This window comes from Tenrec ecaudatus, chromosome 11 (genome assembly GCF_050624435.1).
Source record: "Tenrec ecaudatus isolate mTenEca1 chromosome 11, mTenEca1.hap1, whole genome shotgun sequence".
Classification (NCBI taxonomy): domain Eukaryota; kingdom Metazoa; phylum Chordata; class Mammalia; order Afrosoricida; family Tenrecidae; genus Tenrec; species Tenrec ecaudatus.
Genome location: NC_134540.1, coordinates 5,558,380 through 5,577,669, shown reverse-complemented (window position 1 = coordinate 5,577,669; position 19,290 = coordinate 5,558,380). Strand labels below are relative to the sequence as shown.

General features: G+C 51.0%; 1 protein-coding gene across 1 annotated transcript in view; it reads right to left on the bottom strand.

Annotated features, from left to right (window-relative positions):
- The window catches only part of MTUS2 (microtubule associated scaffold protein 2), a 283,680-nt gene extending 265,327 nt beyond the window's left edge, over positions 1-18,353 (bottom strand). The window contains exon 1 of the mRNA XM_075562809.1: positions 18,275-18,353. The gene's annotated coding sequence lies outside the window, so the exon portion shown is untranslated. The remainder of the gene's footprint in view (positions 1-18,274) is intronic.
- Between the last annotated feature and the right edge of the window lie 937 nt (positions 18,354-19,290).

The window sequence follows — 19,290 nt, the reverse complement described above, 5'->3', positions numbered from 1 at the left end:
AAAAAAAGAAAGAATGTGAGTCTTGGACTGTCTGGATTACCATCCTGGCGTTATGTGATTCCAAATGGAAGGTTAATTGGCATGGAGTTGGCTCCAACCTGTGGTGGTTAGGCATGATGTCAACCAGACCCTCTTGGGTAAGGGCAGGAGTGGAGCTCAATCTATCAGTTGGGTCACAGCCTGGCGATCCCTTCTTGGAGGAGTGCCCCTTTGTATCCAAGAGAGACCGGGCAGAGTCAGATCCCTTTGACCCGCCACCTCCTGTTGAAGCTGGGTCTCTCATCTGGTTCCTCTGTCTCCCATTGCATCGCCTGCCATCCATCCAGGAGCCGGTCAGCAGACTACCAAGAGTGGATTCCTTCACCCCTGCATCTGCCAGCCTGTGTGCCCCACTGCCTCTGCTTCCTGCTCCTCTGCTTCCACAAGTGTGATCTGAACCATATTGGACTTCACCTACTTCGACAACTGTGTGAGCCACGCCTCGATATCAAAGTCTTTCTATACACAAACATGTAGAAGCAGCATTGGTTTTGCTTCTCTAGGAGGCCCAGTGTAACACCCACCTCAGGATGACCTGATGTACAACAGCAAAGCATTGCCTTGCCTGGTGACATCTTCACCTTTGCGGGTGCATTTGGGTCTGTGGTGCAGCCACGGAGTTTTCTATGTCTTCCAACGCTGCAGCTCATCTGCCGGCACTACATCAGACAATCTTCCGTTGTCATAAGAAGGCTTCTCCTTGACTGAGTTTTGGAAGTCCGTCACCAAGCCTTTCTCCCTATCTTCATCTGAAAGCTCGGTTTCAACCAGGGTGACCCTGGACAAGCTCCTGAAAGTACCTTTCTAGAGGCAAAAACGCCCACTCATGATTGCACCCAAAGAAATAAGCCTAACCCACTGCCATCTAGCTGATTCCACCTCACAGCGACCTTCTGGGCAGAGTAGAACAGTCCTGTGGGGGTTCTGAGACTGTAAGAGCAGACAGCCTCATTTTTCTACCGAAGATCGGTTAGTGGGTTTGAAATGCCAACCTCACAGTTAGCAGCTCCATGCCTAACCCACAGCACCACCAGGGTTACCTCATTATGGTGCAGGCTAGATGCCAGCAAGTCAAATAAACCCCATGCCGTGAGGACACAACATCAGTTAAGTACAATCAGAAGGGCAGCTGGACTCTGCCCTACAAGGTCGCTGTGAGTCAGAATTGACTTTGACGATGAATGAGTGGTGGTGAGTAGGAAGTCATGAGGAGGGACGTAAAATGAAAAGGCGTGGCCTGGCCAGCCATGAAGAGCCCGGAAATAAAATCCTATGGGCTTTCAATAGCAAACCCACCCTCAGTGCCCTTTGCCATCATGAAGAGACCAAGCGCAGCATCCTTTCGGATGTGCAAAACCACAAGCCATTAGCAGGGACAAAGCGATGCTCTATCTCTGGTGGTACGGCAGGGAGGACTGCAAAAGCAGGTACCGACACCTTATCCCAGGGGCCCTGCTGGCATACTGGTTACACATCAGACTGTCAACTGGGAAGGCACCAGCTACCACTGGGGAAACGGGGAGGCTTTCTACTTCTGTAAAGAGTTACAATGTCAGAAACACACGGGGGTGGTTCTAGTCTGCCCTGTAACAATGCCCTAGCTCAGTGTTTCCCAAAGTGGGTGATGCCACCCCTGGGGGTACTGGAGCAATCCAAGGGGTGTGAAAAAAGCAGGTGCCTATACTTTATCCTGGCTTGTGGGCTACAATACGAATGTTTTTCACACTTTTTGCCTGAAAAGAGGGCAGTAGGGCAAATGTGTTGGGGAAGCTAGACTCTCCCTGGCTCTTTTCTAGCTGCACAATGTATCCCTTTGAGTCAGAAAACCGAACTGTGGATCCACATATGGCAGAAAGGATGCCTTACAACTCCAGACAGAAATAGTTACAATCATGTTCTATTCAGATGGAGGGATGGTTTAGCCTGCCTCTCACTCAGCCAGCTGTCGCTTAAGAATTCGGCCTGGGATTCAAAAGGAGCTCTTTGGGCCTGGTGGGTTACACAATGGGCTGCTGGCTGAAAGGTCAGCTGTTCAAACCCACCAGCCACTCTGCAGGAGAAAGATGAGGTTGCCTGCTCCCCTAAGGAATCGGTCCTGAAAGAAGTACAGGCAGAATGCTCTTCAGAGACAAGGATGACAAGACTTCACCTTTCATACTCTGGACACGTCAGGAGAGACAGTCCCTGGAGAGAGACCTCATGCTCGGTCAAGTGGAGAGGCAGAGACATGGATGGACACCATGGCTGCGACAATGGGCTCAGGCACAGGAACAATTGTGAGGATGGCACAGGACCAGGTAGTGTTTCATTCTGTTGTAGATACGGTTGCTACGGGTCAGAGCAGACTCACCACCACCAACAAATGGTATGAGTAGAAACTGTTTGATTAGTGTCTGTCTTGCTGTGCACATACTGAACAACGTTAATTTTTTTAAAGATGAAAAGTTTAAGATAAAGGAGTCCGGATGGTGGGTGCTGAAGTGCTCACAGACTAACTGGAAGGTGGATGGTTCAAACGAACCCAGTGACTTCGTGAGAGAAAACCCTGCATGCCCGCACCGTGGTGGTGCAGTGGTTTGCAGCTGGGCTGTGATCTGCACAGTGGCAGTTTGAAACCCCCAACAGCCCCGAAGGAGAAAGACTTGGCTTTCCACTCCCATCAGCAGTCAACGTCTCAGAAACTCCCCGGGGGCGACTGTGAGGCAGCACTGATTCCACCGCAGTGAACTGGCTTTTCGGTTGAGTGAGGATGGCAGCCTAGGATGCCCTGTGGGGCAGCTCTCCTCTCCGTTCCCATCGACAGTCTCAGTCTGCCTCCTCACCAGGTATGATGAGAACCTTAAAAACTAGAATGCAGATCACTAAAAGTATGTCCCCCTCACCATCCGGGACCCCCATCACAGAGACAAACAACGAGCTAGCTTTCCAAGATGGTGTTACATTCCTGTTTCTGGCTCTCCTGGGGAAGTTTGGCTGAATTCCTGAAAGGATTCCAATGCCCCCAGGTTCCCAGCTGCTCCCAGAGCAGAGGAGCACTGACGAGCGCCAGCTGAAAGCGTCCACGTGGCCGAGGGCAAAGCTCCTCTCCCCCAGCTTCCTTCTTTGTCTCGGGAGCAGCAGTGGTTTCAAACCGCTAACCTTGCGGCTAGCAGCCCACTACGCCACTCCCACCAGGGGTCCTTAGCGAGAGGAGACAAAAACGACCCCCAAATACCTCACTGGAGCTTCTGAAGACCCCGGGTGCACGCAGCATCAAACACCCCGTTTGCTTCATGTGTGTTTGCGATCCATACACACAGCAAGGGGACTCCCGGAGTCCCACGGGAAGACACATCGCACATAGGCACACCTTCTGACCTGAGCGTGGCCGGCCTGGCGAGGCAGCTCCCAAATCCCTCCGTGACTTCGCCATAATTAGGGAGTCAGGAACTAAGAGCCTGGAGCTGCAGGCCTGGGGGCAGCAAACGCCCCCGTGCGAAGGAGCCGAATGAGTCGAGTTGATGAGTCGAGCTGGGCAACCCAAGCCTGCACGGGCCAGGGCTCAAGGAGAGGCCTCCAGGGTCGCTTTCTCCGATGGAATGCCCGCCGAGCACCATTCATCCACTGCCTTTCTCTATTCCTGAACCCTGCTGCAGCACCGGGAGCACAGGGCCAGCCTCCACCCCCACCCCCGGGGACAGCCTGGCGCAGGTGAGCAACGAGGCTGTCAGCACCATCATCACAAAGAATTAAAAAGAAATTAGAAGCAACACCCTTGGCAAACGCTAATGACTTCGCGGTAGATTCGCGGTGATTGGCCTTCACGACCAATCAGGCTTGAAGTATGTGGAGGAGGGGGCGAGGGCGTTCCAGTTAATGTGTAATTTATATATATATATATATATAAAATTACTTCTCTCTTTTTTTACTTCTCCTTAAGAAAAAAAATAATAACAGTGTCCTCCCCTGCCCCCCGCTCAGACATTCACAGCCCAGTTTTAATTGGAAGAGCCCAAAGATTGCCGATACTATCCCAAGGGACCGATTCTCTCGTGCTTTGTGGATTTTACCTGATTGCATGCAGACCTTCCAGCCAGAGTCACGGTCACTCACTCCCTCCCTGCCATCGAGTGGATGCAGACTCATAGCGACCCTACAGGACAGGGTTGAACTGCCCCTTGTGAGTTTCCAAAACTGTCACTCTTTACCGGAGTAGAAAGCTCTATCTTTCTTACACGGAGCAGCTGGTGGTTTCGAACAGCTGATGTCGGGGTTAGTAGTTCAAGGCGTAACCACAACGCCACTAGAGAGCCTAACAGTCAACAACTGATAATCAATAGCATCCCCTAGTTAAGACACTGCAGGGGGAGGGGGAATCAGACACCTGGGTTTCTTCCTTCGTCAGATACAGGAAAACCTTCGAGAGAAAACTTGAAACATCTTCCAGGAAAATGAGTGACAGAAAGGGGCTGGAGGTATCTCTTAACATGACTACTTAGACACACCACCCCATTCCTCCACAGCAACGAAAGGGGAAACCAGGTCCTGAAACCCTGAGCATCCAATGGAAGAGTAAAGTAGGGGTTAAACCCCCAATTGGAAGAAGAAAATGGTCGAGAGGAGTCAGGAGAGAGGGCAAGCAGAAGCCCCCAGTCAGCCAGCCAGCCAGCCTCCAACACCCACCCACTGTAACCTCACACCCCCCTCAGGCAGACAGTTCCAGTAAGCCAACAGCCCAGGTGCTAACACCCCTTGACCATCGACTCCTCGCCATCTACTGAAACACTGATTCCTGCACGCGCAGAGCTTATCCCGTTCCCTTGGGAAACACTCCTTTACAGCAGCTCTGAGGACACGCTGCCCTGACCTCCCCTGGGTGTGCAAAACTGCCAGCTCCAAGCCGGAGGGATTCCCTGGTCCACTGATGGCAGCTGCCTTGCTCACCCAGACACAGGTGGTTGGGTGGTTTGTGCTACGGGATGAGCAACAACAGAGCCTGCCCACCCAGCTACATCCCAACTAAACCAGATGACACCAACCAACAAGCAAGCAATAGAGACATTAAGTCATGCCTCAAGGCCTCAGAAGCAGCAATCATATTTAAAGATGCAGGCATTATGCTTCAAGCAAGTGACCTGTGTTAATCCAGATAGACCAGAGAATCAAATCCAGGGAGACTCATCTGTGTCTAAGAAAGAGCTTTATAAGCAAGAGCAGTTGCATACTGGGAAAACATCCCAGCCCAGTCCAGATCAAGTCCTTACGTCCTCTACAGACTCGAAAAACAGTGCAATGATGCTGAATGCAGGATGATCACAGGGCAGTGGGTGCAGTGTTATGGATCCAGTGCTGGTGGAAGCATCTCTGCGCTGGCAGGGGTCTCCATGTGGCTTCTCCAGCTCCAAAGCTCTGGCTGCCATCAGCCTATCTCCATGTGGCTTGCCAACTGCAATGTATCCCAGGGAATGGGTGTGTGTCCCACCTCAAGCAAGCTATTTAGCTCCCCCAAATGAGGTCATCAAGCTGCCACCTGATGGACAGGCTAAACTCCACCCCTTTGCTCTGAATCCTCTCAAATTGACACCAGATGATGTAACTACCACATGACCTAAGCAAGGGGACAGAAAACCTTTCTGAGGAAGAAATGGTAATAGACTTACCTGATAAGAAATTTTAAAACCCCATGCAAAGGCTTGGAAGAAGTGTGGCCAGAATGCTCCTTAGAGAGGCAAGAATGGGGGGACTTCATCTCACATACTTTGAACATGTTGTCAGGAGAGACCAGTCCCTGGAGAAGGACATCATATTGGTAAAGTAGAGGGGCAGCCAAAACGAGGAAGGTCTTCAACGAGATGGATTGACAACCGTGGCCTCAGCCATGGATTCAAGCCTCGGAACAACTGTGAGGGTGGCACAGGACTGGGCAGTGTTTCCAGTGTTGTCAGAAGGTCACTATGGGTCAGAACTGTCTGGATGGCTCCTGACAACAACATACGTGATCTCCTCCAAGAGAGCAATAACATATGTGCATAGTCTCTTCAAAAAGATCAAGACAGACACAGACCACTCCAGGAAAGACACAGACGAAACGCTAGGATTCAGGAAAAACGGTACAAAGACAAAAGAAGTAACTAAACAGATCTTTGGGAGCCGTGCCAGAGTAGGGACTAGAAAGCCAGCAGATTGCCAGTCAAACGCCAGAGATAAGACAACTCCCTGGAAGAGCATCCAGTGCAGTGGAACCCATGGGATGAGAATCCACACACTAGAGGACACATGGCTGGATACCACCTTCTATGGAGAACAGTGAGAAAGAGAAATGGAGAAAGCCTACGAGTCACGGGGCGCAGGCATGTGGGGGAGGAATCCTCTGTGACGCCGCAAAAGTGGGGCTCCCAGGAGACTTACAGCCCTACAAACGCACGGTGGGGAAGGAGGCTGGGCCTCATTGTGGGGTGCAGTCAAGCTCAGGCACGGAAATGTGGATGGATGTTGAAGGAAAACCACTGTGCTCTGTAAACATTCACCTGACTCCCAAGAGAAGGCGGTTTGCTTTAAAGAGGAGGACGGAGGGGCCGAGGTGGATAGCTTCACCCTGCACCTCCAACAAATACCAAAAGAGATCAGCAAAATAAGGCCAGGCATGAGAGGAAAGGAAGCAATACTTTGACTAGGGCAGCAACAGATGAGTAGAAACCAGAAATCAACATGACTAGAAGTCATGGGGGGGAGGGGCAATAAAATCAATGAGCCGCCGGTGAAAAGCGAGAAGATGCAAATAATCAAAATGAGAAGTGGGAAGGGTGCCATTCCAACAGAGCCAACCGAGGTGGGAAAAAATCATAACAGAATGCTGGGGAAGTGCACGCCAACACTTTGAAATGGGTTGTTTGAAAAGTGTATTTCCAGAAACACCTGCCTACCTCACTCAACCTGAGGTCGAAAAGCTCAAGAGGCCCATGATGGACGAAGAGGTCATTAAAACAAACAAACAAACAAACAAACAAACACTCCTCCAAGCCAAAAATACAAATGAAAAGCCTAGTCCAGACTGTTTCACTGGTTTATTTAACCAAACATGCTGAATCGCATTGACATCCATTACATTCAAGCTATTCCAGATTATAGAAATGGAAGGAGCATCCCCTACGCACTTCTATAAAGTCAGCACAACCCTGCTACCGAAGTATACAAGAATAAAGACCAGCCATGGTCACTATATACAAGCTATCATGCGTGATGGACACAGAAGCAGGAAATGTATGCCAAATAGGTGTGGGACACACAGCTCGACAGCTGTGTGTACACACAGGCAGGTTGTGAACTTTTCTACACACGTATTTGTATGTGTTGCACATCTATTCAAGGGCCCTGGGGGCATGGCAGTAATGTGTTGGGTGCTAACCATAAATCGGCAGTTTGAAACCACCAGTCACTCCTTGGGAGGTAGATGACACTTTTTACTCCTGTGAAGAGTGACAACCTCAAAAGGCCCTTCTACCCCGCCCTATAGGACCTCCATGAGTCAGAGCTGACCCGATGGCAGCATGTTGGCATGCATGTTCATATACATGATAGAGCATATGACAGAATACGATCTGTATTTGTATATATGATAGGAAGACTAGCTATAGAAACACCTTAGACATAATCAAATGCCTTGTGGGACTGAGCTACTGGGCTTGAGGCTAAGTAACATGGTCTTGGGGACCCTCTAGATCAGTGGTTCTCAACCTGTGGGTCACGACTCCTTTGGGGCTCGAATGATCCTTTCACAAGGGTCGCCTGATTCATAACAGTAGCAAAATGACAGCAACAAATATAATGTTATGGTTGGGGGGTCACCCCCACATGAGGAGCTGTATGAAAGGGTCTCGGCCTGAGGAAGGTTGAGAACCACTGCTCTAGATCAATGGGCACAACATAAATATAACAAGTAGATTAAGACAATGTTCTGCATTCTAGCTTGGTGAGTGACATCTGGAGTCTGTCTGGAGTCTAAAAAGCTTTCAAGCAACTGTCTAAGAAATAATATTGGGGCCTTCCTTCTAGGGACAAGGGAGTGTGAGGAAAAGGTCACGGAAGCAGTGAGTACAAAGTACCACTGACCCACAGGAACCCCCGCCTCCCGCAGCTGAGATTTTAAAAACCGAGGGTGTTCAGCTACCACTACTGATGACTCCGTCCAGTGGCCCAATATACGGCCATGTTTGGAAGTGGAGAAAAATGTAACATGATTCAAGCTATTCATTTTCCAAAAAACACACCAGACTTACTGGTCTGACAGCAGCAATGACCAGAATCCACCTTTCTAATGCGGAGCCAAAGCCATTCCCAGACCTCACCCATCCGCCGCCAACACCACCACCACCACCACTCAATCAATAATGAGCTGGGGCATCAAATAAAGCATAACATCTATGAGAACATTGCTAAGTCTTTACCTTGCCAAAGGCAGGGAACTTGTGAGCCCGATACACAAGGCTCTCCCAGGTTTCCTTATATACCTTCGTGTTGCATTAGGAATATTTCCATGACTGCTCACAAAAACCATGGCTTTCAACCGCCTCTTCCCTAAACAGTCATGGCCATGGAAGCAAAACCTGGGCAGATCCCTGTGTGCAATCTGTGCTTGTACCGGATGCTAACTGGAGTGGGGGAAACGACGAGTTAACACCCTGCTGGACTCTTAATCCCCCGCTTAGAAAACACGGGCAAGGTGCATGCTGCACAGCAACCATTGAATGGTAGAGACAAGGGTGCCTGGCTCTGAGATGGCAGCCAACCACACCGCTTGAAGGGCGTGTCGCTCTCCACGGTCCTGACATCATCCACGTTCCTGCACTGGCCCTGGAAAGCCTTTCCGCCCCTCCTCTGCATTTCCAGCTTGAGGCCATTGGCTAGTCATTTCCCCACTCTGGTCACCATTCCAGCATATACCCACAATTGACACATTCAGGTCTCTTCCTAGGTCACTGCGCTGGCCGTAACTGAACCCTAGCAGCCCTGATAAAAACGACCCTTCAGTGACACTCTGCAGGCACTGAGGTTTACGGGTTGGGCTGCTGATTGAAAAGTTGGTGGTTCAACCCCACCAGCCGCTGTGCACGAGAAAAATGTGACGGTCTGCTTTCATAAAGATGACAGCGTGGGAAACTCCGGGGACAGCGCAACTCTGTCCGACAGGGTCTCTATGGGTTGTCTGGTTGACTTGGTGGCAATGGAGAGTCACACTGAGTTCTTGGCCCAACAATCATGCAAGACACCAGGGATGTAAAGTACGATGAATGCAATTGATTAAACACAGAGCAGTGAGCACCAATCAATAAGACGAACCAGTCGTGTTAGCTGGAGGACGAGCCAGTCGTGCACAGGGTCACAGGATTAATGAACCCCACCGGGAAAGTCGGAGAAGAGTAAGCAGACACCGATGGGGACGTCTGACCAGGACAGCGGCGTTTTACAAGGAGAAGGGAGAAAAGCATGAAGGAAAACAGCAGCCTGGGTTCATCACGGCGTTCTTGGAAAATGAGAAAGTGACAAGCCAAGCGTCTGGAACCTCAGGCACAGAGCGGCTAGCAAAGGAAAACACAACTATGTCCCACAAAACGAGGGGTGCAGAAGCCCAGAAGATGCACCCTGTTGAAGATGGGAGCCGTGTGAGTCCCAGAGGAACAAGGCAGAAGGGCGGAGTCGCGCCTCTACGGGCTTCCACAGTACACGCTCTGCTTACCTTCCAGCACTACCTGTCAGCTGGCTGTACTGTGGTGCTTCGTGTGTTGTTGGGATGCTGGGATCTGTGGCTGTGGGGTGCCATTGAGTCGGTTCTGACTCCCAGCGACCCCGTGTGCAACACAATGAAACATGTCCTGGTCCTGAGCCGTCCTCGCCAGGGTTCGATTTGAGCCCGTTCTTGTGTTGCAGCCGCTGTGTCCATCCGTCTCCTTGAGGGCCTTCCTCTGTGTCGCCGCCCCTCTGCTTCACCACGCCTGATGTCCTTCTCCCAGCGGGACTGGTCGCTCCTGACAACGCGTCCAGAGTACATGAGATGAAGCCTCCTCGCCATCTTGCCTCTAAGGAGCCCACTCGTGGCCTTTCAAAGCAGACCTATCCCTAGGCTTCACCAGGAGCATCGTTCAAATATGTTGATTCTTCTTCGCTCTCCCCGAGACTCGAGGCCCAACTTTCACCCGGACAGGAGACTTTGAAAATGCCATGACTTGGGTCAGGCACACCTTAGTCTAGCCACCTGCACCTCACATATCAGCACGGGGGCAAGTCTCCTGGACTGACAGGGAGAAGCCTGGTCATCTCCTTCCAACCATCAGTCCATGAAATCCCAATGGATCACAAGAGGATATTGCCGGGTGCCATGCTGGAAAGGGCATGCCTGGGTTGGAAGGCTCTGGAAATACAGAGTGGCCACCCCAGTGGGCACAAGCAGATCCATGGTCACAATGGTCTCCTCTGAGACCATCCTGGGACCTCTCCTCTCATCTCCTCCAGGCTCCGACTTCAAGCTTCCACCTGCACTGGGATAGTCAGCCCCCTTCCCAGCACCTGTTCCTGGGTGTCCTGAAGGCACCCCAGCAGGTGTCCAGTTGGCTTAGACTCACAGGGCCTCCCTGCTCTGCATGTACCGTACCTTTGGCTCTTTTTTGAACGCATGAAACTCATTCCCCCCATGGAGCCTTGGAATGTTCTCTCTTCCTGTGGCCCACATCCAGGTCTCAGACCTCAGGCCACAAGCCCCTTCCTCAGAGGACTTGCCCCGAAACTCCTTTTTCTCCAGAATTCAACCATCTTCCCCTTATTCTCTATAATGACAGCCAAAAGGTGCATCTTGGCGGTGTGCGATCCTCTATTTAATGTAACAAAACCTCTCCCAGTACACCTGTCTGCTTCGTTCACACTTCACCTTCACGCCCAACATAAGGTCCACCCCCTCTGTACTCAAGGAGTGACTGGGGAGGAAACTGTCGTCAGAGAGGTTGGAAGTGAATGTGGGATAAGTAAGGGCAGCGGTTCGAGCCCACCAGCAGCTCCACCAGTGTCCTGGGGAGAAAAACGTGACAGTCTGCTTTTATAAAACCTTAGAACGTCCATCCAGGCAGTTCCACTCGGGCCTATGGGGCCGAGGGGCAGCAAACAGAGGAAGGCCTCCGGCAAGATGGAGCAGCCCTAGCGGCTGCATCGATGAGCTCCCATATAGGAACAATTGTGCAGGAGCGGGCAGTGTTTCCACCACTGGTCCTTTGGTTGCTAAGAGTCCTTACGACTCGCCGGCACCAAACAACAATGTGGGGTTGCTTTGATCAGAATGGCCTCCACAATCAGCGAGGTTCATTTTGGGGGGTGGTGTTTGCCTCCATGGCCCAAAGGGGTGAATGTCTCCAGAAGAAAGCAGCTCCCCTCAAGTTGACTGGGATTCATGGTGACCTCAGGTATGTCCCCATAGAACAACGCTTCATGGGGTTTTCAACAGTTGATTTGGGGGGGGAAGGGAGACATGGATCTCCAGGCACCTCTGGGTAAACGCGAACCCTCGACCTCTTGAGTACATTCACCACTGATAAGAATAAGCACAAGTGAGACTCCAGAGAGCCCTACTTCTAAAATATTGAATGAGACGGTTTTAACTTCTTAAGATGGCCATTGAATCAGGCCCACGATGTGCATCACGCTTCAGTCATGACTTCTCATTCACAATGTGAAGGACAGATTCCTTGGTCCCCAGCTGAGGCCTTTCTCAACCGGAACGCACATCCAACTTTAGCCCCACTCAGCTAAGGCGGAGCTTCCCAAAGTGGGCAGTACCACCCCTGGGAGGTCCTGGAATGATGGGTTGGGGGAGGAGGTGCTGAAAAAGCAGATGCCTACACTTTATCCTGGATGATGGGACAGAGCACAAATGTTTTTCACTGCCAGGGGGCACTGACTTCTGGGGGTTTCTTCCCCAGAAAAGAGGGCAGTGGGCCAAATAAGTTTGGGGACCTACTGTAAGGGCCCAGCGACGAGCTGGACGATTGACCGCTCAAGCCCAGCTGGCAGCATCGTGGACGAAAGCCCTGGAGATCCGTCTCCATGAAGATCACCATCAAGAGAAACCCAACGGCACCTACTGTCTGGACTCCAGAGCTCGACAGTGAGTTTAGACTTGGGAGTGGTGTTTGAATCACCGCGGGTTCATTGCTCCCGAGGGTCACGCAAATGGGAAATGCCCCTGGACTCTGGCACCTGGCTGCTTTCGGGTCATCATGTTACTGAGCTCCATCTGTGTCGGGGTGGGTTTGCGCCCTTACTGACAGAAAAAGAAAAGTTCTACAGGGGGCCCTTCTCCTCTGTTGCTTTCAGTTGAAACTCGAGCCCATGCACCTCCTAACCACGGTCCCCACAGTTGTCCCTCTCCGACCCTCATGGTGGCCACATGACTCACTTCCTGTCTGCTGAACAGGAAGGCGCCTGGTGGCTCTGTGGTAAAGCGCTCATCCGCTAATGGAAAGCTCCGCAGTTGGAACTCCCCCCGCCAGCTCTACAGGTGAATGACCAGGCGATCATTCACAAAGATGGCAGTGCAAGGAATCCCCTGGGGCTGTCCCACTGTGCCACCTGGGGTTGGCATGAGCCACTGGGCAGCCACAAATCCACATGGTTTGTTCTCAAAGGTGACCCAGGAAAAGCCCCTCGTCACCCATCTTTCCCTTTGAGAAAATGGATTTTTTTTTTTTCTTTTTTAAGCCAACAAGCTCCACAGGTGGGACGTACTCTGGGCCATTAGATGAGATGTCACCGGAAAGCGGGCTCAGTGCCCAGACATATCCGTTACAGCCTCGGCCTCTGGGAGCCACAACACATTCCGCATTCACATTCAGCATTCAGCCCACAGCCTGCTCTCGCGGTCCAGTGCGGACCACGCACCGAACGGGAGGCCCACAGGCAGAAGGCCACGCCTGTGCTCAGAGCACGTGACGTGAGTCGGTGTTTCCTTTCCAAAGGCCAAAGGAGGTGTTTGTGAGTCCCACGAGACAGAGGAGCTGGCCCCTCTGAGATGTGCAGTCATGCATGGACTCTGTCATCCGACGCTACAATACTAACACGGGCCAGTGCAAGGATCTGACTGCAGTTGACGACATCAGGAGGAGTCCCTCAGAGGAGCAATGAGCATGCTTGCTGCTGACCCTCAGGTCAGTCTGCACTGTGAGTCCTCCCGAAGGCAGCCCAGCATCGACCCCTGGAAAGCCATTCGATGGACAGCCCGGGGGGACTGGTTTTCTCAGACACACACGAAGGCACCAGGGGCAGGGGTAACTTAAAGCAACTGATTTTTAATAACATCAAACAATAAAATTATATATATATATATATATATATCACAGAGTCATATCTACATCTGCTCCCTTGAAGATTTACAGTCTCAGATAGCCTAAGGAGCAGTTCTACTCCGTCCTACAGGATCTCTGCATCCAAATGGATGTCATGGCTGTGGGATGTCATAGATAAACATATCCCACAGATATACATTCACCACAGATGCACATATAGCAACACAGATAAGCACATACACCACAGATGCACATATAACACAGATTCAGATGGAACATAGAAATCTACATATACCACCGATAGACACATTAGCACACATGTATATATTGTTACAGATATACATATTCCACATATATACACATAAACCACAAATAGGTATACATACCGCAGAGACACATGGATGACATATACCCATATATGTTATCAAAGATAGATATATTTTATACTACATATACACATATATTCATCACAGATACACATATACTACCTATATACGGCAGATATACAAACACCTATGACCACAGAGATACATATGCATAAACCACAGAGCAGTAGGATGGCTTGTGAACATGCTAAATATTCATGTGCCAAGCATCAGCATCACTCCATTGGTCGCAGGATTTACAGTCCTTTCACACTGAACTCACTTCTCTTAACTGAGCAAGTGTCGGGAGCAATGTCCGAGTTGATGGCTCCCACCATAGGGCAGCGCAGTGCCCTGACATTCCCTGTTACACTTCCCTGCTTGCGAGTTATGCATAAGGGCTGGCTCTGCTTCCTGAGCTTTGATGAGAACCGGCTCTAGACTGAGAAAAGCTAGCAGCTTGTCTGATGCGCTACCAGCCCGATCGCTCTCATTCTAGATGGTTTTTAAGAATATTTTTCCACTTCTACATTGGGCTATGGGAAGAAGTGTCTCGTCCATGGCTGACCTATGTAAGATGGTAAAAAGCAAGCTAGCCGTCTTCGTCTCCCCAGGAAACACAGGCGACCACGCAATCTGAGACACGAAACCAAAAGATGAAGGACAGGTGACTAATTTAATCCATACTGACTGGTACTCCCCCCTTCCTGGTAAGACCCTCCTCTCCTCCACACCATCTCACTTGCTTCAGGGGACACAGAAGTTGGTCCCACCCCGATGCCATAGCTGAGCCTGACCGGTCCACGGATCAGCCGTTCCCATCAGGGCGTCACACGAGGTCAAAGACCCACAGAGAGAGTCCTGGGACAGTTGGAAAAGCGCTTCCTTGATCTTCGGAGATCTTCAGGAAGCAACCCTCTCTCTGGACAGGAGCGTGTCGAGTGTTGAAACTTGGGACTACTGCCGTCATCTTGAAGATGTCACCACAGGTGAACATACACGTGTTACCACATGTACACATGTTCCACACACATATATACACAGACCACAGATATACAACATGCAATTACCACATGCATGCATATTGCACAGATACATATATACATACACCACAAAGATACATATTCCACAGGTAAACATATACGTATTTTCACAGATCTACATACACCAAAGATAAACATATGCATGTTACCACAGATATGCAGATTCCATAGAGATGTACATATCCCACAGATATAGATATACATATTACAAAATATGCATAAGCTAGAGAGATATGTACATATATCACAGATATACATATACATATCACTACAGATATGCACGTCACTACAGATAAACATATATCACATATATATCACACATATCTATAAATACTGACATACCTATACAAATCACCACAGATATACATACGCCACTAATATATACATATACATATTGTCACAGATAGATGACATCTTACTACAGTAAATATACACATATCACCACAGATATGCACACACACATCCATATACCACAGGCCCACAATATACATGTGTGTATAGACATGCACATACCAGAGATATACGCATATATTACCACGGGTGCACATATACATATACCATATACCATATAGCCGAGCCACCTAATTTTACCACAAAAACTGCAGAAGAAGCGTGATGAATGACTCGGCTTATACAGGGGTATATACGGTGCCCTCTGTTGGGAAAGACCCACCCCAACCTCTTGCTGCGGGGGCCTGTTCTGATACATGGTGCACCCCCCCCTCCAGGACAGAGTAGAGCTACCCATCGATTTCCAAGTGCCCACGTTTCCATCTTTATAGCAGCACTCTCTCATCTTCTGCCTCAGAGCACTTGGTGGGTTAGGTTACCAGCCAAGCACTTAACTGCTGGGCCACCAGGACGCCCTGTCGGGGCAGGGGGGGAGACAAGACACCCTCGGGCACTGTCCCACTGAGGTCCACTCTGGCCCACCACAGCAGATCTCAGGACAGGAGCCAATCTTGACTGGGAGCTCCCTGTCAACCCCTAAAGTCAGCCTGCCCTCCAGAGGGAGGGACGGACCTTTTGACGACTGGCTTGGGGGGAGGGGGGTAAGTCACAGGCAGGGGACCCACAGGTCACCAGCACCGCTCCTCCCCAACTGGGACTCACGGAAGAATCTGACACAGACTAATACTCAGGTGGGGGTGGGGGGACGCTAAGCAGGAGAAGAGGGCCAAGGGTGCAGAGGCGGAGTCCAAGAAAAGAGCCCTCGTTGATTCGGCTGGACTCACAGCAGCCCTGCGGCCATGGATGCAGAATGCCCCACAGGGTTCTGAAGGCTGTCCTCTGGGATGCTCGGCTGAGGCGCTCTGCTTCAAAGGGTGACAGGGCTGGGGCCTGTGGGACCAGGGCTGCTCTGTCCTGGGGGGTTGCTGCGGTTGGCCGAATCATGGACGGGATGGATGGCATTGGGCGTCCTTCCTGCTTCATCTTTCTCCCACAGAGCGGCTGCTGGGTGCGACCTCAGCCTCTTCTGTTGGTGTCTGGGCTGGTCGCCACTGCACCACCAGGGCGCCTGTAGGCAGATCAGTGTTGTCAGATGCCGGCTGAGTCTGTTCCGACTCACGGAGACCCCAACACACGCCAACACTGCCTGGTCCCGCACCATCCTCACAATCGCCGCCGTGTCAGCCCATCTCACCGAGGGGCTTCCTCGTGTAGACCGGCCCGCTCCTTTGTCAAGCATTTGTTCTGGTCCAGAACCTGGTCTTTCCTCATAACACGTCCAAAACACGAGACGCAGCCCCCTCGCTATCCTCGCTCCCGAGGATCGTTCTGGCCGCGCGTCTTCCCACATGGATGTGTCCATTCTCCTGGCAGTCTGTGGCACATTCCATGTTCGCGGCCAACCCCAAACCATGCACACACAGAGGCACGTGACAGCTGTTAGCTCACCCATTTAAATCACAGCTCCCTGGAAGCCCAGCGTGCAGCTACAGAAACGGGTCTTTCCAGGCACTCTGCTGCCTAGCCAAGTCTCATCAATTTTTAAAAAATAAAACATACACACACACACATTTTCAGCAGGTTCGAGAAGGCAAAACAAATCATAAATAAGACCAAACCCCAGACCATTCCTGATAGCAAACGGGCAAATAATCACTTGCAAAGTAATTGTTGAGATTCTTTTGAGTGGGAACAATTCTTCCTGATGGAAAGATACGCTCTTCAAAGCCAGTGAACAGAAAGCATCTTTTTTTCAATCTTCCTTCTCTGTCACAGAAATAGCACAGATGAGCAGAGTAAGCAGGCAAAGGGGCCCATGTGGCATGGTGGATCACTGCAGTGTCAGCAGTTCAAATCCAGCAGTTGCCCTGAGGGAGCACAATGAGGCCGTCTGCTCCCGTAAAGAGTGACCATCTCAGAAGCCCACAGGGGCCGTGCTACCCTGTCCTAGGGGGCCGTGTGAGTCGGCATCGACGCGTCCGCAGTGAGGTCTGCTTTCTTTAACACATGAATTTATTGTTTTCAGAGTAGGAGGCTCAAAGCACAAACCTCACGGACATCAAGCCGACCCTGTAGGACAGGGTAGTGCTGCCCCTGTGGGCTTCCCAGACTGAAACTCTTTAAGGGAGGAGAAAGCCTCGTCTTTCTCCCTCGAAGTGGCTGGTGGTTTTGAACTGCCAACCTTGTGGTTAGGAGTCCAACGTGTAGCCACCTGGGCTCCTTAGGTCAAGGGCCAGGAGTCTGAATTCAGGGTGCCAGCTCTTACGGGAAACTTTCTCATTGTTGGCTCCAGGGAAAAATCTTCCTTTCCAGCATCTGCTTCTTGGGGGATCCTCATGCGGCAAGACCTCCTGCTAGTCCTAATCTGCTCTTTATGTTTCCTAAGAGACACACAAGGTCAGCAGTTCAAAACAGCCAGTCCCTCTTTGGGAGAAAGACAGTCTCTGTACTCCTGTAGAGTCTCAGAAACCCACTGGGCAGTTGAACCCTGCCCTACAGGGTCTCTGTGAGTCGGAAGCGACTCAAGGGCAGTACGTTTGCAGTTTTGTTGGAGAATGACTCAAACCACGCTTTAGACTAACCCGGCCTCGTGAGTACATCACAAAACAGCTCATTCCCAAGCAGAATTGTAACCACAGGTGCACATGGAGGTTATGTCTCACACAGCTACTGGGGGGATTGGGGGGTGGACACCTTTTCACCCATGAACACACCTCGTTAGCAAAACAAACAGGCTGTCTTGGCGTCCTTTCTGCGCCGTGGCGACCCCACGTGGGTCCGAGCGGAACAACACTCTGTAGGTTTCCCGGGCTGGCGTTTCAGAAGCAGATGGCCAGGCCTTTCTTTGGAGGCACTTCTGGACAAGCTCAAACTGCCAACCTTTCGGTCAGTAACCAAGTACTCAACGGTTTGGACCCACTCAAACCATACCCCAAACCAAACTCACTGCCATCGAGTCAGTGCCGACTCAGAGCTGCCCTTGAGAGTTCCTGTGCCTGTGTTACTCTTCACTGGAGTAGAAATCCCCGATGTTCTCCTTCTCCCTTCCCTGGGGCTCCTCGTCTTCCGTACTCACCCCAAACCATGGGCAGAGCCTGCAGCATTCCTTAGTGACGGCATGCCATCAGTGACACGGCCCAGCCAGCATCGTCTTCTCCCCTGGAAGAAGTGGAATCCGTATCAGCTCAACAGCACAGGCACAGTGGGTTAAGCATTGGACTGCCGACCGAACAGTCAGTGGTTCAAATCTCCCCAGCTGCTCCAAGGGAGAAAGATGAGGCTGTCTGCTCCCATCAGGATTCACAGTCCCAGAAACGCTACGAAGTAGCTCCCCTCCGTGCTAAAGGGTCACGGAGTCTCTGCAGCTGCAGTAGCTTTAGCGGCTGCTTTTCCTAATGCCTCCTCCCCCTCCCTCAAATCACACAGGCCAAGTGAAGCCTGTCCCAGGTTAAACTAACATGAATCCAAAAAACTCCGCAAACAGCCTTCCCGTATACACTGAGAGTGCTGGTGGGCGGCCTAGCGGTTTACATGTGGGGCAGCTAATAGCAAGGCCAACAGGTGGAAGCGAACCCACCCAGCCGCTCCGCGGGAGAAAGATGAGGCTTCCCTCTCATAAAGACTGGAAGTCTCCAACTCCCACCGGGGCAGTTGTGCTCTGTCCTGGAGGGTGGCTAAGAGTCAGGTTCAGCTTAATGGCAGTGGGTTTGATACCTGTGAGTAAGACTACGCACATTCTACAGAACGTACTCTAGATAACACGGCAGAGCCACCTATGAATCTCCGGCATCTAAATTCAGACCTTCTCTGAATAAACCGCTTCTCCTGGCTCCTCTGTTGACTTGTTTAATACATCCCCCCACCCCTCACCCCTCCACCTCTGAGCCAGGATGAGGTGGCAGGTATGGTGGGAGGGGCTGAGGTGGATTAGGCCCAGTCTTCATAAAACACTGCCTAAAAAAGGAGATGATAATAAAGTCTCACAGACTAATGGTTACAATGGGGTGAGAACACCTATTTTTAAAATGCTCCTTGTAATGATTCCCTAGGGATATGGGAAGGGGGAGGTGACAGCCAGGACGACTATCTAAC